This window comes from Hypanus sabinus, chromosome 26 (assembly GCF_030144855.1).
Source record: "Hypanus sabinus isolate sHypSab1 chromosome 26, sHypSab1.hap1, whole genome shotgun sequence".
In the NCBI taxonomy this organism is placed as follows: domain Eukaryota; kingdom Metazoa; phylum Chordata; class Chondrichthyes; order Myliobatiformes; family Dasyatidae; genus Hypanus; species Hypanus sabinus.
Window position 1 is genome coordinate 9,719,746 of NC_082731.1, and position 22,944 is coordinate 9,742,689.

Below are 22,944 nucleotides of genomic sequence, written 5' to 3' on the forward strand. Positions count from 1 at the left end.
CTGCTTTTCCAAATGCTCATAAATTATATTTCTAAGTATCCTCTGCATTAATTTCCCTAACACTGACAATAAGATCCACCAATCTATTATTTCCAGATTAACGCCATTTCCATTCCTGAACAAAGGAACAACATTGTCCCCTACAACAGCTGCTTCCGTCATGGTGTGAGAAGATGAATACCCTGCCAACACCTATGTATCTTCTCTAGGACAGCGGACTGCTTACTGTACTGTTTACTATTTACCTGCGCTGCGCATTAGTACATACATTTTGAATTATAATTTGCTACCTTATTTTAGTATAATATTTTGCTTTTTTTGTACTGTGTGTGATATATGTTGTGTGGTTGCACCGTCGTCCAGAGGAACGTTGTTTCGTTTGGTTGTATATACGTACACTCAAATGACAATAAACAAACATCAACTTGAACTTGTACAAATATGATGGTCATGGCACCAGCAATCACCGTTCTCGCCTTTCTCTAGAATACTTCAATAGGCCCTGCAAACACTTCAAGATGAATGATTTTAAAGATATTCCTAATCTCAAAATGTCCTGGCAAATTATCATGCTCCACTCTGGTCTCACTACCCGTTAATTCCCTCTCCTTGGTAAAAACCGATGCAAAGTACACTTTAGTACTGAACGCTCATAATCGCTCTCCAAAAGCATGCTTCCTATTTTATCCTTGAGTGGTTCTATACTCTGCCGAGTTACCTTAATCACTTGATGTATGTATCCTTCTTGCCAAAATATGGTTCTCTCTCTCTCGCACTCTCCAAATTTTCATATTGAGTTCTTTACTGGCTTATTTATATTTTTTTTCAGTATCGCTGTTGGATTTTATTTCCCTAAACCTTAAGCATGCTTTTTTATCATCTTGACTCGATTTGCCACGTCTGCCGCCATTCACTCTTCCTTATAAGTTACGTATTCCATTCAAATTAATTGTCCATCTTCTCCTTTTGACTTCTTTATGGAACGTGGTTCCAGTTACCCATGTTGTTCGAATTTGACAAATCCCTTCACAATGAACAATCTGATACGATCTTCTTCCCTAAATCTATCTCCTTTCTGTCTTCTGATCAGAAATGACCCGGATTACTACCGTAAATTAGGCAGATCTGAGTTTTTATATCGTAATACTTTCTCTCTAGTCGAGTTCCTCCTGTATCTTGTGTTTGGCTTTGCTACTATCCACGCACATTGCAAGCAAAGTCACGAAACTACAAAATGAAAATAAACTTCGGCTCAGATTTTGTTACTACGACTGGCATCAGATTCATGTAGATTACCAATGGTGAATAGAGGAAGCAAGATAGGGAGACAGGGACATGCTCAGTTTGTCTGCATCAATAGGAATAATCTTTAGCTAATCCTGGTGATAAACTGAATTGTTTTCAGAGTATTTTCTGTGTCATAATGACATTTAGATCTTTAACATATTTTTGCGGAGCTCTCACCATATAACAGAGCAAAGAGAAATACGTTCAGTACGATGGAAGGAAGCAATGAAGATCTTTCTTGAAATTTCTATCTATACATTCACGTTAATGCGTCATATATTTTACCGATGTAGTTATCGGATATAATGCATATCATTATCCAAGCTATAATCGTAGTGAGTGTGCCTTCATTCTGCATTATGCAAATGAGGCCAGGCTCGCAAGGCTTATAAAGTCTTTGCTTCTCCAGAGGGTTGCACAGACAGCCTGCGCTGGTGTCTCGAACCTTCTCTGTTTAAACAGGCTTTCTGGTCGTGAAGGAACGATGAATATTTTATGCGTTTCGATATTTTTAACCTGGTTGCCAAGTAAGTGCAGTTCAGTTTTAAAGAGAATAATGGTTACTGTCTTGCCGTTGCGTCCACAGATTTCATTTTATGTTAAATTCGGTGCTGCTTCAGATATGTGATTATTAAATATGTTTTCCTCCCTTCAGATGCCTTCAGTGCAAGGGTAGAACAGACACCAAGAGAAGCAACAAAACGACCCGGCGAAACTCTGACCATCAACTGTGTTTTAAGAGATGCTAGCTATGGCCTGTATAGCACATCATGGTTCATCCAAAGACCGGGTCGATCTGGTTGGGAGAGGCTATCTATTGGAGGACGATATGCGGAATCAGTCAACAAGCCAGCAAAGTCCTTTTCCCTGAAGATCAGCAACCTAATGGCTGAAGACACAGCCACGTATTTTTGCAAAGCTCGAGATCACAGTAACGAAACTGAGCACACGCCAATTCAAAAAGTTTGAAAATCTTTCACGCGAGAATCTCTAACTGCTTCGTTCTTATGGAAAAGAAAATTACTGAGCAGTAGTTGATTCCCCTGTAGAGCAAATGTACACTAGTAGTAAGTTGGCAACAGTCACAATGCCGCTTATATCCAAGTGGACACAGTTGGAGGTGCAGCGTCAGTATTCTCCCAGACTTATGTAAATAGAGACCTTTTTGCTATTGAATCAACCACTGTGCCTATACTGTCACAGTGAAACAAAGCTCGGACTCCGCAATTCAAAAACCACTAATGCACTAAAGTCAATGTTAACCCGCTCCTGAACTGTACAATGCAGATATAGAATGCATAAACCTGTACACTATTTTCGAAGGATTATTGGTTATAAAGTAAGTTGTATAGAATAATGCGAAATTAAGCTAGATTGTAATTGTAACCGCCGTGACCTCGGTTTCTTGTATTAATTTAGAAGGAACCTTTTAGTACTGATATCAATGACTGTGTGTGTGGGGTGTGCCACAGTGATGAATCTTCAGTCCGCTTCATGCAAAAATCACCTCGGCAATTATTAATGCAAAATTAATGCAAGATGTTCCTTTAGGGACAAAAACTGCTTTCAGACAAACATTCTTTATCTCTGCCAGAGACTGGTACACAAAGCACAGCCTTGCTCTATATGCCTGTGTAATTGTAGTACATATGTGATCATCATATTAATAACAAAGCCTTGATATTATCTACCTGGCTGAGAGCTAGTATCGACGGGATTTAAACAGGCCAGTGCAACCATTTCAACCATGTACCCTACCATCGTATCATGGGCGTATGGGATTATCTGACGGATTTATACGCTATTTCCAACAAGGAGGTTATTGTGCTCATGTGAACTGATGTGCCAATACTGTGACACAGTAGTCCAAGCCATAGCACAAACCTCCGAGACAGTTTTATTTTTTTAAGATCATCTATTTATAAATGGGATTACAAAATATGCCTTTACGTTCATAGATGTTACTCAACATAGTTTTACAAACAATTCCGCTTCTTCTTTAGATTGAATTCTACCTACAGTCCCTGGTACTGAAACAGCGAAATTCCAGTTTTATTATCATATGCACTTACAGTGAACTGAATAAATACAGGAGCGAGTGAAACTGAAGGAAATGGAATATATTGGTCAGTCCTTTGTTCCTGTATTACTGTGGAAAGCCTCTGTCAACAATTCAGCTTTAATGATTACTTTTTGAATTGCGCTGAATAGGAAGTTAATCATTGTGTTATAATTACTACGATGGAGCTGGCACAAGGCTGACTGTGAAAGCTGGTAAGTGACTTTTTTTTAAATTACATGTGAGAAAGCACGTACTTTCCCCGAAGTAAAATATAATTATATTCTCGTTTAAATGATGCAAACCGAAAAGGGCAATACGATAATGTCTTTTTGGAGTATAAGCATTTCATTAGAAACACGTTTATTGACTAAGACACCCCAGAAGAATTTAAGTATACGCTTTTATCCTCCCAAGATAATACTTTCGCTCGTTTAAAAAGACGAAAATTGAACTTGGAGTATTTTTACAAATTGAAGCGCACAAATTACCCCCGACCTGCTACACCCTAACCCCGTCCGATGGTTACTTTAAAGTATTACCTGCTGTATTGATATAAGTGCGAGGTCCTCATATCCTTGCATATTTGAATGTGGATTTACTCCCCAATGGTCGCAGACCCAATTAGGGAAGAACTTTGAAGATTAAATAGGCTTCAGTTCAGATTAATAACTTGATACTTCGAGGGGCTGTTAAAACATACACTCGTTGCGAAAACAAAACTTGTCATTTAGCTGGAATAGAAGAAAAATGTCTTCTATTTAGAAACACATATCATGCTCTAACAAATCCATAGATTTAGTGAGCGCCTAGACGACCAGGAATAAACATATTTTCTTTTGTCAGAATCGTTGGACTTGTATAACTTTGGTTATATATTAGTGTTAATCGTCAGAATATTCAGGGAGGGCAGAGGTAGGCAAAAGGTCTGTGCGCAAGGCGAAAAGAGATACTGAATGAAGGTCAACATAATCAATGTCTTCTTTGAAAGCAGAGCACAATAATATCAAGTCCCTACCATCTCGCTGAATGCTTTAGTCAATTGGCAGGGCGCTACATTTAATTAAAAGTTACACACCAGATCTTAATGAATGACATTCTAGATGTATCAGTGTCGCTCAAGACACCAATTATAAAGGTTTACATTGTTAAACAGACCATGCTATGGTACAAAATATAAAACTGGCGTCATTGAAGCAGTATGCTAAAATATGTGTTCCAATGGAAACGTTTCTGCGAAACGGGTTTTAATTTTCATCAATCAATTGAATGATTACAAGAAGTTCCTTCCTAAAACAAACTCAAATGAAAGCAAACCTCCGACACTATTTTGGGATCCACAAATGTCAGGGAAGCAATTCGCAAAAATATCTATCATTCGTCCAATTTACTTGATCCTATTGCTGTTTGTTTGCCTCATCTTTCTTAGTTTTAAACATGCTGTTAAGCTCCTTTGCCCGAGCTTAGTCGTGTTTAAAAGTTCTCTGAATCTCGTTCTTAATGGATTTTTGTGGAAACCCAGTCCAATTCCACGTGTGCGTGTTTTTTTATTTGTTAAACAGGCAAGTAAACTACATGATCTTTGTTTGTATATAGCGCTGTGGAGTATTACTCCGTCAGCCCGGCCCATTTTCTACCAGATTAATGTCGATCATTCCCCCGGGTTTTGATCTCATTGGGAAAGGAACTTTTCAGACGTCAAGTACAGACTATCTCATGCACTTAACTGAGAAATTGGGAAGGAGTCAGCATTTGAGATGAGTACGAGAGGGTGAATGTATTAAATACTTAGAAACACCATCAACACCCTTTCTATTTTACTGTGCTATTTCCAATCGAAGGGAATCTGTTTTTCAGTCCAATAAAGTGGATTGGACTACTCTTTCACTTCACCTTCATCAGTTTTGTTGTAAGATCTATATCTCCCCTCCTTCTGTAATATGTGATTATCTTTTGCTTTGCATGTCCGCAACGACCTCTGCATTAAGAAGTATGCCAATTTCCTCATTCTACATTTGAATAATTTCAACATTTGCATCACATTGTAAAAGAAAAGAATGCTTTACCTAATCTCTCTCCTAATCCCATATTTATACTCCATTTTCCTCCCACATCCGAAAGACGTTCAATTGGTTAGCTAATTGGCAACTCAATATTGTCCACAGTGCATAGAACAATGATAGAATATGGTGGACTGATGTGGTTGTGGGTAAAATACACGAAAATGGATTAATGTAGAATTATTGCACCTCATTTATGGAACCCTAGACTAACCATAGGACGATGTTCTAACTGTTATGACTTTGGTCTATAGAATTAAATGACAGTTCCTCGGAAACCCACACGGTCACGGGGAGAACAAGCAAGCTCCTTAGAGACAGCATCAAAATTGAACTTTGTACGCTAACTCTTCGAGTTGTGATAGAATTGCGCGAACGGCTAAGCTACTGTGTGTCTTGAACTTCTCCATCACTCTTTCCAATTATCCATGTTGCTTTCGCCAAAATATCTTTCAGACGAATTATAAACATTCTGGACCCAAACACCTATCCTGTGATTCCAGTGAGCAGCAATGCCCTATTACAATGTCAGCCATATTCCCAAGATGTCTGCTTAGGTTTAGTGGATTTGGGCATGCGCTGGAAATCTGGCGACAATTGCAGGCTGCCCAGCACCTTCTTGGCTCAAAAGATTTGACGCAAACTGCTCATTTCAAGAGTTTGCTTCCATTTCATTCCATAAGGCCATAAGACCATAAGAGATAAGAACAGAATTAGGCCATCTGGCCCATCGCATCTGCTCCGTCATTTCATCATGACTGATCCAATTTTCCTCTCCTATTCAATCTCTTGTCTTCTCCCCGTACCTCTTCGTGTCCTGACCAATCAAGAATCTATCAACCACAGCTTTTAATATGCATAAAGACCTGGTCTCTACAGCTTCATGCGGCAAGAATTCCACAGATTCAGCACTCTCCAGCTAAAGAAATTCCTCCTCATATCCGTTCTAAGAGGGCACCTGTCTATTCTGAGGTTGTGTACTCTGGTCTTAGACTCTCCTACTATAGGAAACATGCACCTCACATCCATTCTATCAAGGCCGTTCACCATTCGATAGGTAAAAATGAGGTCACGCCTCATTCTTCTGAATTCTAGCGAATACTGGCACAGAGCCATTTAACATTCTTCATATGAGAAGCCAATCAATCCTAGAATCATTTTTGTGAACCTCCCATGAATCTTCTCCAGTTTTAACACATCCTTTTGAAGACAAGGGTCTCAGAATTGCTCATAATACTCCATCTGAGGCCTCACCAGTGTTTTATGAAGTTTCTGCATTACATCATTGCTTTTATATTCTTGTCCTCTTGAGATGGATGTGAACATCGTATTTCCTTCCTCAACATGTGTTCAACCTGCAAATTAATCTTTAGGGACAGGCACTCCCAAGTCACTTAGTGCCACAGTTTATTTTTTTTGTATTTTCTCCCCTTTTTCAAAATAGTTAAATTTTTCATTTCTTCTACCAAGCTGTATGACCATGAATTTCTCCACACTGTATTCCAACTGCCATTTGTTCCCCTGCCGATTCTCTTAATCTGTCTAGAGTCGCTCTGTGGCCCTTCTATTTCCTCAAAACTACTTCCCTTTCTACCTATCTTCGTATCATCTGCAAACGTTTCAACAAAACATTTAATTGCATTATTCAAATCACTGAAATATAACGTAAAACAGAATCGATCCCAACACTAGTGGAACACCACTAGTCAACGGCAACAAGACAGAAAAGGCTTGCTTTGCTTCCTGCCAAGCGGCCACTGCTTCCATGCTAGAATCTTCCTGTAATTCCGTCGGCTTTTAGCATGTTCAGCAGCGTCATGAGTGGCAGCTCGTCAAAGGCCTTCTGAAAATCCAAATACACAACATCAATCAACCATCGAATATGGAACAGCAAATTGTCTCTCGCAGTATAAAAATGGATCCTTAATTGGCAGAGTGGACTCGGAGAATTAAAGTTGTATTATGATCAATGTAGAAACATAAGAAACTTAGAAAATAGGTGCAGGAGTAGGCCATTTAGCCCTTCGAGCCTGCACTGCCATTCAGTATGATGATGGCTGATCATCCAATTCAGAACCCTGTACCTGCCTTCTCTCCATACCCCCTGATCCCCTAAGCCACAAGGGCCATATCTAACTCCCTCTTAAATATAGCCATTGAACCGGCCTCAACTGTTTCCTGTGGCAGAGAATTCCACAGATTCACCACTCTCTGTGTGAAGAAGTTTCTCCTCATCTCGGTCATAAAAGGTTTCCCCTTTATCCTTAAACTATGAGCCCTCGTTTTGAACATCCCCAACATCGGGAACAATCTTCCTGCATCTAGCCTGTCCAATCCCTTTAGAATTTGTATACAATCATTTAAAAATGCAATAAAAAAAGTTAAAAAAAAAGAATTGTATACGTTTCAATAAGATCCCTCCTCAATCTTCTAAATTTCAGCGAGTATAAGCCCAGTCGATCCAGTCTTTCTTAATTTGAAAGTACTGCCATCCCAGGAATCAATCTGGTGAACCTTCTTTGTACTCCCTCTATGGCAAGAATATCTTTCCTCAGATTAGGGGACCAAAACTGCACACAATACTGCAGGTGTAGTCTCACCAAGGCCTTGCACAACTGCAGTAGAACCTCCCTGCTCTTGTACTCGAATCCTCTTGCTATGAATGCCAACATACCATTCGCTTTTTTCACCGCCTGCCGTACCTGCATGCCCACATTCAATGACTGGTGTACAATGACACCCAGGTCTCGTTGCACCTCCCCTTTTCCTAATCGGCCACCATTCAGATATTAATCTGTTTTCCTGTTCTTGCTACCAAAGTGGATAACCTTACATTTATCCACATTAAATTGCATCTGCAATGATTTTGCCCACTCCTAAACTATCCAAGTCACCCTGCATCCTCTTAGCATCCTCCTCACAGCTAACACCTCCGCCCAGCTTCGTGTCATCCGCAAACTTGGAGATGCTGCATTTAATTCCCTCGTCTTAATCATTAATATATATTGTAAACAACTGTGGTCCCAGCACTGAGCCTTGCGGTAACCCAGTAGTCACTGCCTGCCATTCTGAAAAGGTCCCGTTTATTCCCACTCTTTGCTTCCTGTCTGCCAACCAATTCTCTATCTACATCAATACAATACCCCCAATACCGTGTGCTTTAAGTTTTCACAGTTATCTCCTGGGTGGGGCCTTCTCAAACGCCTTTTGAAAATCCAAATATACCACATCCACTGGTTCTCCCCAATCCACTCTACAAGTTACATCCTCAAAAAATTCTATAAGATTCGTCAGACATGATTTTCTTTTCAGAAATTCATGCTGTCTTTGTCCAATGATTTCACTGCTTTCCAAATGTGCTGTTGTCACATCTTTGATAACTGACTCTAGCATTTCCCCACCACCGACGTGAAGCTAACCAGTCTATAATTCCCCCGTTTCTCTCCCCCCCTTTTTTAAAAAGTGGGGTTACATTAGCCACCCTCAAATCCTCAGGAACTAATCCAGAATCTAAAGAGTTTTGAAAAATTAACGCTAATGCATCCATTACTTCTTGGGCTACTTCCTTAAGCACTATGGGATGCAGACCATCTGGCCCTGGGGATTTAACTGCCTTTAATCCCTTCAATTTACCTAACACCACTTCCCTACTAACATGTATTTCCCACAGTTCCTCCATCTCACTTTACCCTCGGTCCCCTAATATTTCCGGAAAATTATTTATGTCTTCCTTACTGAAGACAAGACCAAAGTAGTTATTCCAAAGTAGTCAGTCCTGACGAAGGGTCTTGGCCCGAAACGTCGACAGTGCTTCTCCCTATAGATGCTGCCTGGCCTGCTGTGTTATACTAGCATTTTGTGTGTGTTGTTGTTTGAATTTCCAGCATCTGAAGATTTACTCGTGTTTGCAAAGTAGTTATTCAATTGGTCTGCTATGTCCTTGTTTCCCATGATCAATTCACCTGTTTCTGACTATAAGGGACCTACGTTTGTCGTAACAAATCTTTTTCTTTTCACATATCTATAAAAGGTTTTACAGTCAGTTTTTATGTTCCCTGCCAGCTTTCTCTCATATTCTTTTTTTCCCTTCCATAATTAATCCCTTTGTCCTCCTCTGCTGGACTCTGAATTTCTTCCAGACCCAGGTGTGCAGCCTTTTCTGGCTAATTTGTATGTTTCTTCTTTGGACTTGATACTATCCCTAATTTCCCTTGTCAGCCAAGGGTCCACTACCTTCCCTGGCTTATTCTTTTGCCAAACTGGGATGTACAATTGCTGTAGATCATCCATGCGATCTTTAAATGTTTGCCATTGCGTATCCACTGTCAACCCTTTAAGTATCATTTGCCAGTCTATCTTAACTAATTCACGTCTCATACCTTCGAAGCGACACTTCTTTAAGTTCAGAACCTTTGTTTCTGAATTAACTATGTCACTCACCATCTTAATGAAGATTCTACCATATTATCCATCTTACACAGCAGGCCTCGCACGACAAGATTGTTAACTAACCCTTCCTCATTGCTCAATACCCAGTCTAGAATTGCGTGCTCTGTAGTTGGTTCCTCGACATGTTGGTTCAGAAAACCATCCCGCATGCATTCCAAGAAATGCTCTTCCTCAGCACCCTTACAAATTTGGTTGACCTAATCTATATGTAGATTAAAGTCACCAATTATAACTGCTGTTCCTTTGTTGCACGCATTTCTAAGTTCTTGTTTAATGCCATCTCCAATCTCACTACTACTGTCAGGTGGCCTGTACACAACTCCCATCAGTGTTTTCTGCCCCTTAGTGTTATGCAGCTCTACCCATATAGATTCCACATTCTCCAGCTAATGTCCGTCCTTTCTATTATATTAATCTGATCACTAACTGGCAATGCTACCCCACTTCCTTTTCTTTCCTGTGTATCCCTCCTGAATATTGAATATCCCTGGATGTTGAGCTCCCATCCTTGGTCAACCTGGAGCCATGTCTGTGATCCCAACTATATCATATTCATTAATAACTATCGGCACAGTCAATTCATCCATCTTGTTACGAATGCTCCTTGCATTTACACACAGAGCCTCCAGGCTTGTTTTACGACATTCTTAGCCCTTATGCAATTATGTTGAAAAGTGGCCCTTTTTGATTTTTGCCCTGGATTCGCCTGCCTGCCACTTTTACTTTTTACGTTACTACTTTTTGCTTCTACTCTCATTTTACACCCCTCTGTCTCTCTTCACTTGTTCCCATCCCCCTGCCACATTAGTTTAAATCCTCCAGAACAGCAGGACTTCCATTACTTATTTCTATTTTCCTCTTCCTCGACCCTAACACCCTGGTTTCCTTCCCCTTGCCAACTCAGTTTAAACTCATGCTTAACTCATGTTATCAACTCATGTTATATATTGCCTGCTCTTTCTGAGTAGATATACTGTCAACTTGCCATTGTTGATCCCCACACTTAGTGCACCTCAGCAATCATCAACAGCAACTTGCTGTTTGAGTAAAATGGAAATGTGCTGAAGTTGAAAGATAACTTTAGTCCTATTCAGGTAAACCTAGTCGAAAATTGTGCAGACTATAAAATACTATATACTGAAATATGGACAGACTGCTGACGTTTCAGATACGATTAACATTTAACAAGCCTACATATCATCATCATCATCATCGAATTTCAAAGTACATATACGTCATCATACACAACCCTGAAATTAAATTTCTTGCGGGCATTCTCAGCAAACACCACGAAACACAATAGAATCAAAGAAACCAGCACACATTTAGACGGACAGCCAAATGGGAAAAGACAAACTGTGCAAATCAAACAGTAAAAAAAAACAAGTAAAATAAATAAACAATAAATATCGTCAACATGAGACGAATATATATATTTTTTTAAAACTGAGCCCATAGGTTATGGGAACAGTTCAACGTCTAGGGGAATGGAGTTGAGTGAAGGCATTCCTTCTGGTTCAAGAACCTGATGTTGAAGGGGTAATATTTGATTCCGAACCAATTAGTTTGGGTACCTAGGCTTCTGTACCTCCCTCCTGATGGCGGCAGCGAGAAGAGAGCGTGGCCTGGAACCCCAGGGTCATTGAAGATAAATGCTGCATTCCTGCGACAGCGCGGCGTATAGATGGGCTTAATGGCGGGGAAGGTTGCATTCGTCATGAACTGTGGTGTATTCACGACCATTCTTTGCAAGATGTCCGTTCAACGGCATTGATATTTCCATATCAGACCGTAATGCAACCAGTCAGTATACCCTCCACGGCACTAATGCGTACGTTTGTCACGTTTTAGATGACATACCGGATATTTTCAAACTTTTAAGAGAGTAGTTGCGCTGCCGTGTTTTCTTTCTAGTGGCACTTACCAGCTGGACTCTGGATAGATCCTCTGAAATGAGAACGCAGAGGAATGTGAAGTTGCTAACTTTCTCCTCCTTTGACCCCTATGATGACCGGCTGATAGACCCGCGGTTTTCACCTCCTGTAGTCAATAATCAGCTCCTTGGTCTTGCTGACATTGAGTGAGAGATTTTATTCTGAAAGCTAGATTTAAAATCTCTCTCCTCTAGTCAATTCGTATGGCCAACGGCAGCTTTGATGCGACAAAGAATAATCAGGAGAAATTTCGAAGAACCATTCAAGGTATATAAAAATAAAATAACCTTAAGCTGTGATACCACTACGCTGAAGGAAATATTTCAGCTTCAGTCATCCCTTCAGCCAAAAGGTCTTAGAAATGCTAACGTAGCTCTTGACGTGTAGAGATTCCTATGACGCAAGGAATATTGTAGTTGTCTTATGCCTTACAGATTGTCAGAAGAACACCTTAAAATTGATCCAATCATTTCAAAGACTTTTGTTTTTGTTAATTTTAGCAAAACAGCCGAACCCGCCAAACGTCACTCTTGTCTATTCTGCAACTGCCGAACAAAAAGCACAAGGCTTTGTTGAATTGATTTGTCTCATGAGCGAATACCTACCTGGAAACATTGCAGTGACCTGGCAGAAAAACGGACAAGCCGTACAGTCCGGGTTTACCACCACTTCTTCCACTGAAAGTTCAGACAAAACGTTTACCTCAGCAAGTGTGCTCAAAGTGCCTCTAAACGAATGGGCCAGTGGTGCTGTGTACTCGTGTAGTGTATCCCACTCTGCAACCAGCAGCAACATCCGCAAAGAAATACGAGCTGAGTCAGGTAAGAATGAGTACCCAATCCATAGGTGCAGTATTTCCACTTTCCTCATAATTTGGTGGGCTGTAATGATCTACGGACAAAATTTAAAAATAGCCAGAGTACTGAAGATTGAGATACGTGTCAGTATTAAATTTGGATAAGGGAAAGATAGGAGTGTGATTTGGAATGTTTAGGCAGCAAACATTAAATATCAGAGGTAAGAATTACAAGAAAATCTTGTGAAATGTAGTCAGCAGACGTCATGGCGCATCAGTGAATATTGATTTCTGATCATGTTAATGCATCGAATAGAATTTGTATCTCTGAGATGATTCTATGGAATCCGGACATCTTAAAAAAATAAGCATAGGAAAGGGGCAGTAATATAAAATCCTCTGTGATCCCCGTAAACTTTCCATTTTAACAGCACGTTAATTTTTTCTGATATGTTATATCTGTGGCTGGTATCAGCATGCAATAATGAAAATGTTGCAAAAGAGACAAATGAAAGAAAGAAAGTAGTCGAGGCAACCACTTGACTTATCAAACAGTTAAACCTTGTGCTAAACTGGTCCATCGTTCTTGCATCAATAGATTGAACACTGCATATTTATTCAGCATTTCTTTAAACCTAACATTCACTTCCACCTTCTATCTTCCTGTGTTCTGTCCTCCCTCAGTCAATCTCTCTGTCTCGCTGCATCCCATTGACTGCTCTGCCACAAGCCACTGCCCCTTCACCACACCGGTGTTTTATCACGTCGTCCTTTCCGGGGATGTCGACTGCATCTCTTTCTCTATCCTTCGCCACACTTATCTATGAATGACGATACGTTATTCATTTTCAACCATTTTCCTTTCTTTCAGAATAGAAGAGTAGCGTGCGGTCATGATCTGACCCAAAGATGCACGAAAAGACGACTTAAGCATGATTTAAATTGAACAAATTACATCTTAAGCTCTTAACGTGTAGCAGCTTATTACCATATTGAAATCCTTGCTAAACTTCAGATTCGTCATGAGTCCTCTCAATTATATCTTCTAGAATACGCATTATTTCTCAGAGATCCAACCGTTGAAGAAATGTGGATAAACAAAACTGCCACACTGGTGTGTGAAGTGATCGCCACGACTCCAGCTGGGGTTTCCATCTCTTGGTCAGTGGGTGAAACGGAACGGGCTGATGGTGTTGAAACAGAACAAGCAGCAAAGATCGGGAGCCAGTACGTGACAGTCAGCCGTTTGACCAGCAGCGTGACCGAGTGGGACAGCGGGGTAGAATACTCCTGCTCGGTGCAGGACAATCAATCAGCTGCTCCGTTATCAAAACGGACACGAACCGCAAAAGGTGGGTGCAATACCAACAATCACAATGTTGGTAAAAACGATAATCTGTTTTTAGATGCAGAAAGAGGAGCAGAAACTGCCAGGCCGCAGTATTCAGGGAAAACAGGCATGATGGTGAACGAGTTGCCCTCTGCTAGAATCATAATGTATAATCTTATTCAGGGGAAGACAGGTTTTCTGACAAATGGTGCACCGATAGCATTCCACCACCCAAGAGTTCGTCGAATGAAATGTTGAAAGCTTAGGGCCCGACAGCATTGGAACAGACCCTTCGGTCGATTGAATCCGAACCCGCTTCAACACTCATTCAAACATTTCCACTTCAATCTATTTTATTGTTTCGTAGCTTCAACAATTCCTCTCAGATTCTACTCTACTGAAGAGTAAGTTATGGTAAGTCGACGTGGCTAGCACCGGCATGGTGTTCGATATGGAAATCGGAGAACCTAAAACAAAATGCGCACAGCCACACGGCAACTATATAAACTCCAGTAGTGCAGGTCAAGACCGAAACCAGGTTTCTGGAGACTTGCAGCAGGCGTTCTAATAATTGTATCCTTCTACTACTCTTCTGAGAAGTTGAAGTCATAAAATCATACTGCACAGAAATACAGTTGGCCCTCCGAACCCAATGTTCAAAGATGTTTCATATCTAACTCAATCCAATTTTCAGCAACAGAAAAAAAATCTTTGAATGTCTTTACTATTTTAATGATCGTCTAAATGTTTGTCAAATGCAGTGAGCGTGTCCACTTCCAGCGTGATTAAAATATCAACAGTCTCGTTTGCACTAGCTTTCCTTAAGGTACCCTCTAAAGCTCTTCCCACTTAATTTAAGCATATGCCATCTTTAGATTTCATAGTCTAGACATACGAATGTTGTTGTCTACTTATCGTACCCATGTTGCTGATAATTTTGCAAGGTGTTGTAGGGTCACTACTCAGTTTCCTTCACTCCAGAAAAAAACAAGGCCAGCGATTCTAATTGCTCCCCATAACTGATGTTCTCCAACCCAGTTAACATACTGTTGTATCTCTTATGCACTGTTTACAGCGCAATGCCTTGCAACGAGACGACCAGATATTTAAAAATCTAGTGCACCAACGTTTGGCAAATTTAAAGCAGAGCGTCTCAACTTTCATATGCTAATCTTGACCTGTGAAAGCAAGTATGCCGTGTTCCTTTGAAAACACCCTATCTACCGTTGCTGCTACTTTCAGGGAACCATGGACTTAAACCCCAATATCGCTCTGTTCATAAACATTCCTTAATAATGAAATATTTTCTATTCCGGGCAGAAAGTTATCACCACCATTATCCTTAACAGCTGACTAACAAGTAGACCGTTCACCATGGATCCTTAAACAACTTGCCCAGCGCATAGTTTGGAAACTTGTCTAACTTGTTTTGGAGATTAAGACTGATTGACCTTCTCTTGCAGCCAAACCACTGAAACCAGGGGTACGCCTTTTGTCCCCGTCTCCAGAGGAGGTTCAATCTGCGGGTATCGCTACGCTCACATGCATGATAACGGGATTCTACCCCGATGACATAACCGTTTTGTGGCAGAAGGACAGAGCCGCATTCTACTCTAACGCTACCAGCCTCCCAACTGCACTTCAACAGGACATGACCTTCAGCACGAGAAGCCTCCTTTACTTGACTGCAGACGACTGGAAGAAGGACGCAACATACACCTGTGTCGTCACGCACCCACCTTCACAATCTATTGTGAAAGCAAACATCAGCACCTCGAAAAGTAAGTACAATTTGTCAAAAGGCACGCATCCATTCCATGCTTTACTTCTCAGTCAAGAGATAAAACTACACAAAGGTCGGCAATGAGCAGATTGAAACGATTATTACTGTAGTACTTTATTAGTAATCAGACCTCTCCGTCGGTCCGATAAGGTAACATATGTGAGCGTCAACTAAAATTAGTGTTATATAATCGAATCTCTGTTGAACATGGGGAGACAAATCGAATTATAATGTTAAAGTACCTCACCAATAGGATCTCAATAGGTTAAAGCTGGAAGAACGTGTGCAAATATTAATTGATGAATGACAATATGAACGGAGCCCTTCTTGGCGTTTGTAATTATATTCTAATATCGTACACCAATGGACCACGCTTGTAAACAGGTTTGTTTAAAGTCAAGTGCAATATGATCAATAGATATGAATTAGCATATTAATAACTCGCAGGTGATAGAGTGGTGCTTTAGTGGTAAGTCTCCGACATGGTCGGCGTGAATAATTGGGTGAGAATCGTCCTCTGTAAGAAGTTATAGATCATCCTATAGAATACCTGGGTTTCCTCCTGGTACTCCGGTTTCCTTCCACAGTATAAAGACGTACCGGGTATTTGGTTAATTGGTCATTCTGAATTGTCCAGCGATTAGGACATGGTTATATCGGAGGTTGCTGGTGGTGTGGTCCGAATGGTCAGAAGGGCGTATGCTACATATATCTTTAAATAAGTAAGTAAGTAAATAAATAAATAAATAAATAACTACATATTAAACAGATCGATAGATGGAGAGATAAATGTGAGCCCAACTAACTGGTGTTAAGTAAGTATTGAAATCTTCCACACCACTAGCGGCCATCCGACCAGGACATGTGAAACAACGTCTGAGTTGAAACTGTTCTCACATCCCTTCTTTTTTGAACTTATGTTACATTGAAATATTCGCATGCATACCATTCCTCCGTGGAACAGAGAAATAGATATGCCACTCGGTGTGGAGAGTGATTCCTCATTTATGGCGAACTTATTTTTATCTCGCATGCTGTTGATGATGCTCGGACCTGATCTCACGACAACGTACAATGATATCCACGGATGTCTACGGGGACTGTTCATTCCACGCTGCAGGGAGTTCAGACTATCGCCGCTTTTACGGAAAAGCTGGAATGTAGTTTACAGGAAAATGCAAAGTCAACATATTTGCATCAATGGTTTGGACAATTAGATCCCATTATTCAGCGAAGTGCAATACATTTACTTAGTGTTACAGCGCGGAGTAGGCCATTCCGGCCGTTCGAGGCACGCCGCCCGGGCAACTGCACAACGCTGGTTAACCCTATTCTAATCATGGGACAATTTACGATGACTAATTAACCTATCCTGTCGGTCTTTTGCCTGTGTGAGGAAAGTGGAGCATCCGGGACGACCAATACATTCCACGGGGAAGACTTAAAGACTTTTTGCAGAATGACACAGGCATTGACCAGCGAAATCCAGAACGCTCCGACCTGTAGTAACGTCGCTCTACTTCTGCGCTGCCTTGGCGTCGTGTTGTCGGTCGGAGTCATAAATTGCACCAAAGGAAACTATGAAAATCATTATACAGGCACAAGGACATCATTGTATTAGATTGTCAGTGCAGTTCTTAAATACCCTTCATGAACTTCATGAATGTTAACTCCTTTTCATGATAAGGACAGATGGTTGCTTCTGAATGCATATTGCTCAAATCTAATCACAACTCCTCATCAGATGAAACTGTTAACGTATTAATGGGGCATGATCTATGTGGCAAGGGACAATGGGATTTCTACGATTATTAGTTCCAGAAAGTAATTGCAACAACCTGCTCTTGATATTCAATTCTTTACGTAAAAGAGCACGCAGACCACGATGAACCCCAACAATTTTCAGATTTCGCCAATCACCTTTTCAGCTCTGAGCTTCATCCCACCCCCTCCAGTCTTCTCCTATCATTTCCCATATCCCCCTCCCCTCACTACTTTCAAATCTCTTACTATCTTTACTTTCGGTTATTCCTGACGAAGGGTCTCGGCCCGAAACGTCGACAGCGGTACTCTCTATAGATGCTGCCTGGCCTGCTGTTCCACCAGCATTTTGTGTGTATTGTTTGAATTTCCAGATTCTGCAGATTTCCTCACGCTTACTCATTAAATTCTACTGCAAAGCCTCTGCCAGTGATGTCTACACTGAAGAAGTTAAAATCTTCTCTTCGACGGGATTTCAGTGAAACCCTCTCTCGCCGCCCCTCATCTATAATTCCTTCGGCCCTTCAACTTTTCGATCATATTTTGACCCAGACCCGCTATTACAGTCATATATCCTTCTTTGTAACGTGGCTCCGCCGCCAACTGACTCCAGTTGGCTTCAGGATCCGTTTTCGAGCTTCTCAGTTTGGATCCTTTCCCTTCTCCAGCTCTGTATCACTTTCGCCAAACACCTTTCCATCTCTTAGCTTCATCCCACCCTCTCCGGTCTTCTCCTATCATTTCACATTTCCCCCTCCCCCCACTACTTTTAAATTTCTTACTATCTTTCCTTTTGGTCAGGCCTGACGAAGGGTCTCGGCCCGAAACGTCGACAGCGCTTCTCCCTATTGATGCTGCCTGGCCTGCTGTGTTCCACCAGCATTTTGTGTGTGTTGTTGTTTGAATTTCCAGCATCTCCAGATTTCCTCATGGTTGCACTACCGTTCTAATAATTTCTCCTAAGTTGATATCCTCACGTTTTCCACCTTACATTCAATCAGCTAAGTACTAGCAATTTATTTTCCTGTCCACACCCCTCTAAATTTTCCCGGAATCCTTCTCACAGATCACGATGCTGCCGAGCTTCTATTCCCAGCAAACAGACATATTACAACATTTCCAATAGTTATATCATTGAAATAGACTAAGAGTAGCCGAGGCCCCAGTACCAATCGCTGCTTTTACGACCGTAAACTCTTATTTCAGTCGCTTCTGTTACATGATTGGTGTACGGTTTAACATGCACAAAATGGACTGCTCTTATTCACCTAAGCTGCTCTGACAGTATTTCCCTAACATTAGATATCATGATATCGTAAATATTGCAGCTGTAGGCTCAACATTGCAGTAGACTTTAGTAATTTTCAAAATCAATTATGTGGCAAGAGCTCGTTGTGAACACGTGGTTCTATTATATCTTGTGGCATGTGGTAACCTACACAGACAGTTTGGCCACTTCGGTTTCACTTTACTGGCACTTTTTCCTATTTCTAGTGGAGTTCCTCCAGCAAAATATTAAGGAAAGTATTGAGGAGATAGCAGTCAGTACTGGGTTCATAAATTGTTGCTGTACTGAACACACAACAGCGCTCTTATTAGGATTTATAGATATTTCATATTTTCTTTCCTTATTTTGAACAGCATTCCACTCTGTACATAATGGAGATAATGCTCTCAAACTTTGCAGTTTTTACGGAGCATAGCATTATTCTTAATTATCCTATTCGGTCAATTTGTTTCAACAATCACAATAGAAACTGAAAGACAAACGTTTTGCTCATTTTATGTGAATCTCTTCCGATGCAGCCACGTTCAGGCCAACGAGCCACGTTTTCCCTCAGTATTCTGTTGATCTGAGGGTGAACATTCGCATTCCCGAATGCAGCCACGGTTAAGTTCATGTCAATGTAATCTTTGCGCTGTGGTATAAATAAACGGGAGGATTATTTTGGATATCACCTAAAGAAGATAGAGGAATCAATCTGATAAGGCAGGAGGAACGGTATTAGCGAAGCAGAAAATAACACAGAGAAATACATAGAAAGTGGGATTATGAGCTACTGTGGTCTGGTTACAGTTGATATAATCCACATCTCAAGTTTCATAAAATGAAAATAACCATTCACACTTTTTTGCCAGAAGACTGCCATGAGGCTGATATTAATGTCATCATAAAAAAGCCGTCCTTTGAAGAGATTTGGACGCTTCGGAGAGCAACCATTGTGTGCGAAGTGGTTTACACAGATTTAGAGAATGTCATAGTCTCCTGGCGAGTAAATGGAAGTCGAAGAATGAACGGAGTAGAGACTCGCGGTCCAGAGTGGAGCGGAAGTAAATCCGTCATCGTCACCAAACTGAAAGTCAGTGTGGAGGAGTGGAACAGTGGAACCGAATACCTCTGCTTCGTAGAAGACCGTGATCTGCCAACACCACTGACAATCGCCACCAAAAAAAACAAGGGTAAGCGCAATTAAACCCCGTGTTAAGGCCACAGAGTGCATTAAGTAAATTGTTGGACAGTGACATTTATGAACCAGTCAATAGAATGGTAAATAAAATCTCTAATCTTGAGGATTACTGAGTAATCTGCAAGTCACAGACGAAACTAACTTAACATAATTTTTTCTATTCCAGTTACTGAAGTGCAGCGTCCGAAAGTCTACCTCTTGTACCCAGCAGCTGAGGAGATTCAAGCCGAGGAAGCAGCTACCCTAATTTGCCTCGCGACCGGTTTTTATCCGGAAGATATATATGTCGGCTGGATGGCTAATGACACCCTTTTGCATTCGGGATACTCAATCCAGTTTAACAGCGATAAGGAAAACGGCTCTAACTCAGTCACCAGCAAACTGAGGATCAGCGCAGAAGATTGGGAGAAGGGAACCACCTATAGCTGTTTGGTTGGACATCCGTCGCTACCAACAAATTTAGTCAGAAGTATTAATAAATCCCACGGTAAACCAACTTTAGTTAACGTGTCACTTGTACTAACTGACAACTTTAAATCGTGCGTCTAATTTTGCTTGATTCAATGACTAATACTTTGGAAGTATATCTTGCTTACTGCGTAGCTCTTTGAGTTTTCGTTTTGCGGATTCACAGAAGACCACGCATAGTATTCACTCTTCAGATTATCGCACAAGTGAAATATTCCATTAATGTCATCTGTTCGGTAACATTGTGATGAGCTCTCGATAACATTAGAATGATTAGATAGATAGCAGGTAGTGATTTATTCTGTATGCCACATTACTTTGAAATAAATTCAGAATGAAAACCTTTTACCTTCCAGGTGTGTTCTCTTATCTTTACAACTAAGAGTAATCCATGACTCGGTGTTATATATTAGCTTCATTAATACATCTAGTATACTGCTATTTCCTTCCGACATGTTGCAAATATGGCAGGGAGACGGGGCAGGCAACGATGTAGGGGAAACTACTGAGGTTATTCAGATCCGACCAGTTCGTAGAGATGAGATTCGTGATCTAGTTTGACGGATGTACTCTTTCGTGCATCTATACCTCTCATCTGAACTTTGAAAGTAAAAGGTCCACATAAAACAGCTCGAAATATGGATGAGGATCAAGTTTATTTTCATGTACATACGTCGTGAATTTTGCGGCATCAGCACAATCAAATACATCAAACTTATAAAAAAATACAACAATAATACGATACTTAAAAGAGCAAAGCCAGTGTGCTATGTTCATGAGCTCATGGATTGTTTAGAATCTGTTGGTAAAGCAAACAAAATCTTTTCCTAAAATCTCTTGTGCGTGCCTTCGTACCCCTATATCCCTGGTGACGGCAGTGAAAAGAGGGCACGTCCTGGGTGGTGGGAGCCCTTAATGACATTTGCCAATTTTTTGAGGAATCGGCTTTTTAAAGATGTTCTCAATGTTGGGGTCTCGTGTCCATGAAGTAGTTAGATGAAACCCTCAGCTGCTATTACCGGTCATTTGCGGTAGCGCCTACATACCAGATGATGATTCCACCAGTTAGAATGTTAGATTTCCGCAGAAATTTTTTTGGGTGACATACTAAATCTTCTCAAATTTCAAATGACATATAACACTGGCAGGCGTTTTTCCCAATTGCATATATATTTTGGGATCTAGATGGATATTCAGAGAGATTGGCGTCCTGGAGCTTAAACTTCACACCCTTTCCATTGCTGACCCCTCGATTAGGACTAATGTGTGTTTCTTCGCCTCCCCTTTCTGAAGTCGACAATAAACTCCTTTCTCTTACTGATATTGAGAACAAGATTATTGTTGTGGCACCTCTTAACCATCTGATTAATCTCACTCTTGTACGTCCCTTCATCAAACTGTGAGATTCTGCCGAGAGCAGTTTTCATCGGCAAATTTATAAATCATGTTTATGCCAAAATCGCATTCGAAAAGATCAACTGAGCCTGCTGTTCTTTTAGATTTCACGTAAGTCTATCCAGTATTCGCCAAGAAGCTTCCTTCCGTAATATCTCTTCTTACTTCCGGATTATATCTCTACCGTCTCCGTGGGGAATATTTGTGAATACAGTACATGATGCTTGGTTGCTGATTTCAAGCAGAAACATACCTGATGTTAAGTAAATAGAAATGTCGTCCAAGCTCTATTTGACCTTTGATGCTGAGTATACTTCATCCAGTGCTCAAGAGAATGAAGAAGACCGAAGACTTCGACATCAGCGAATACAAAAGTAATTTCCCTGCAACCATCCCTATTCCTTGTAATTGTTGAAACGGAAATAGATATCCATGCTCGGTATAACGTGCACTTATTCAACACCTGCTTTTACGTCTGTCTCAACTGAACTGCCACTACAAGCTTATCTTTGCATTAGTTCTGAGCACCCACAACTGTGGCAATTCCCTCCCTTTTATACAACAGAGAGTGTGTCATCGTGTTCCAGCAGACAGGGTATTTGGCTTATCTTCCCTATGCATATTGACACACACGAGTTAAAGATCTGCCAAAGTCTCTCTGTGAACATATTTGTCTTGAAATTCAGAGCTCTGCAAGCTTCTCAATCTTGTCTACAATGTCCTCTCAATCTTGTTGTGCCCGACCAGATATCTCAAGGTGGGACCCGTTTTTGGGCAGTCATGTGAAAGTCCCGAACATTGCAAATAATTCAAAAACTGTTTGCAACTTTTCTCATCTATTTCTATTGATATGCTACTTACATCTCCACATTTAGATTTAAAACACGAAGGTATTTGCTGTTAAATATTACCCGTGATGTTTTTCGGTGAATGGTACGGTGATATACTAAATAACTACAAATCAGTGTGTACTTTCATCCATCTAACTGCTCCATTCGTCCCTGCACTTTCCTTTCCTGCACGAGACAAATAGAACATCAACGGGCAATTGGATCTCTGGCGACCTATCCTAATAGTCCTACTTCTGCCCTGTGCTGGTGTCCTTTAATTCCTTGCAAGGAACCTTCAACTCCTTACAATAATTCTGAAATATA

At 40.8% G+C, this 22,944-nt stretch overlaps 1 pseudogene; it reads left to right on the plus strand.

Moving 5' to 3' along the window:
• The first annotated feature begins 1,715 nt into the window (after positions 1 to 1,715).
• On the plus strand, positions 1,716 to 20,739 carry LOC132381825 (Ig heavy chain C region-like; annotated as a pseudogene).
• Positions 20,740 to 22,944: the final 2,205 nt, after the last annotated feature.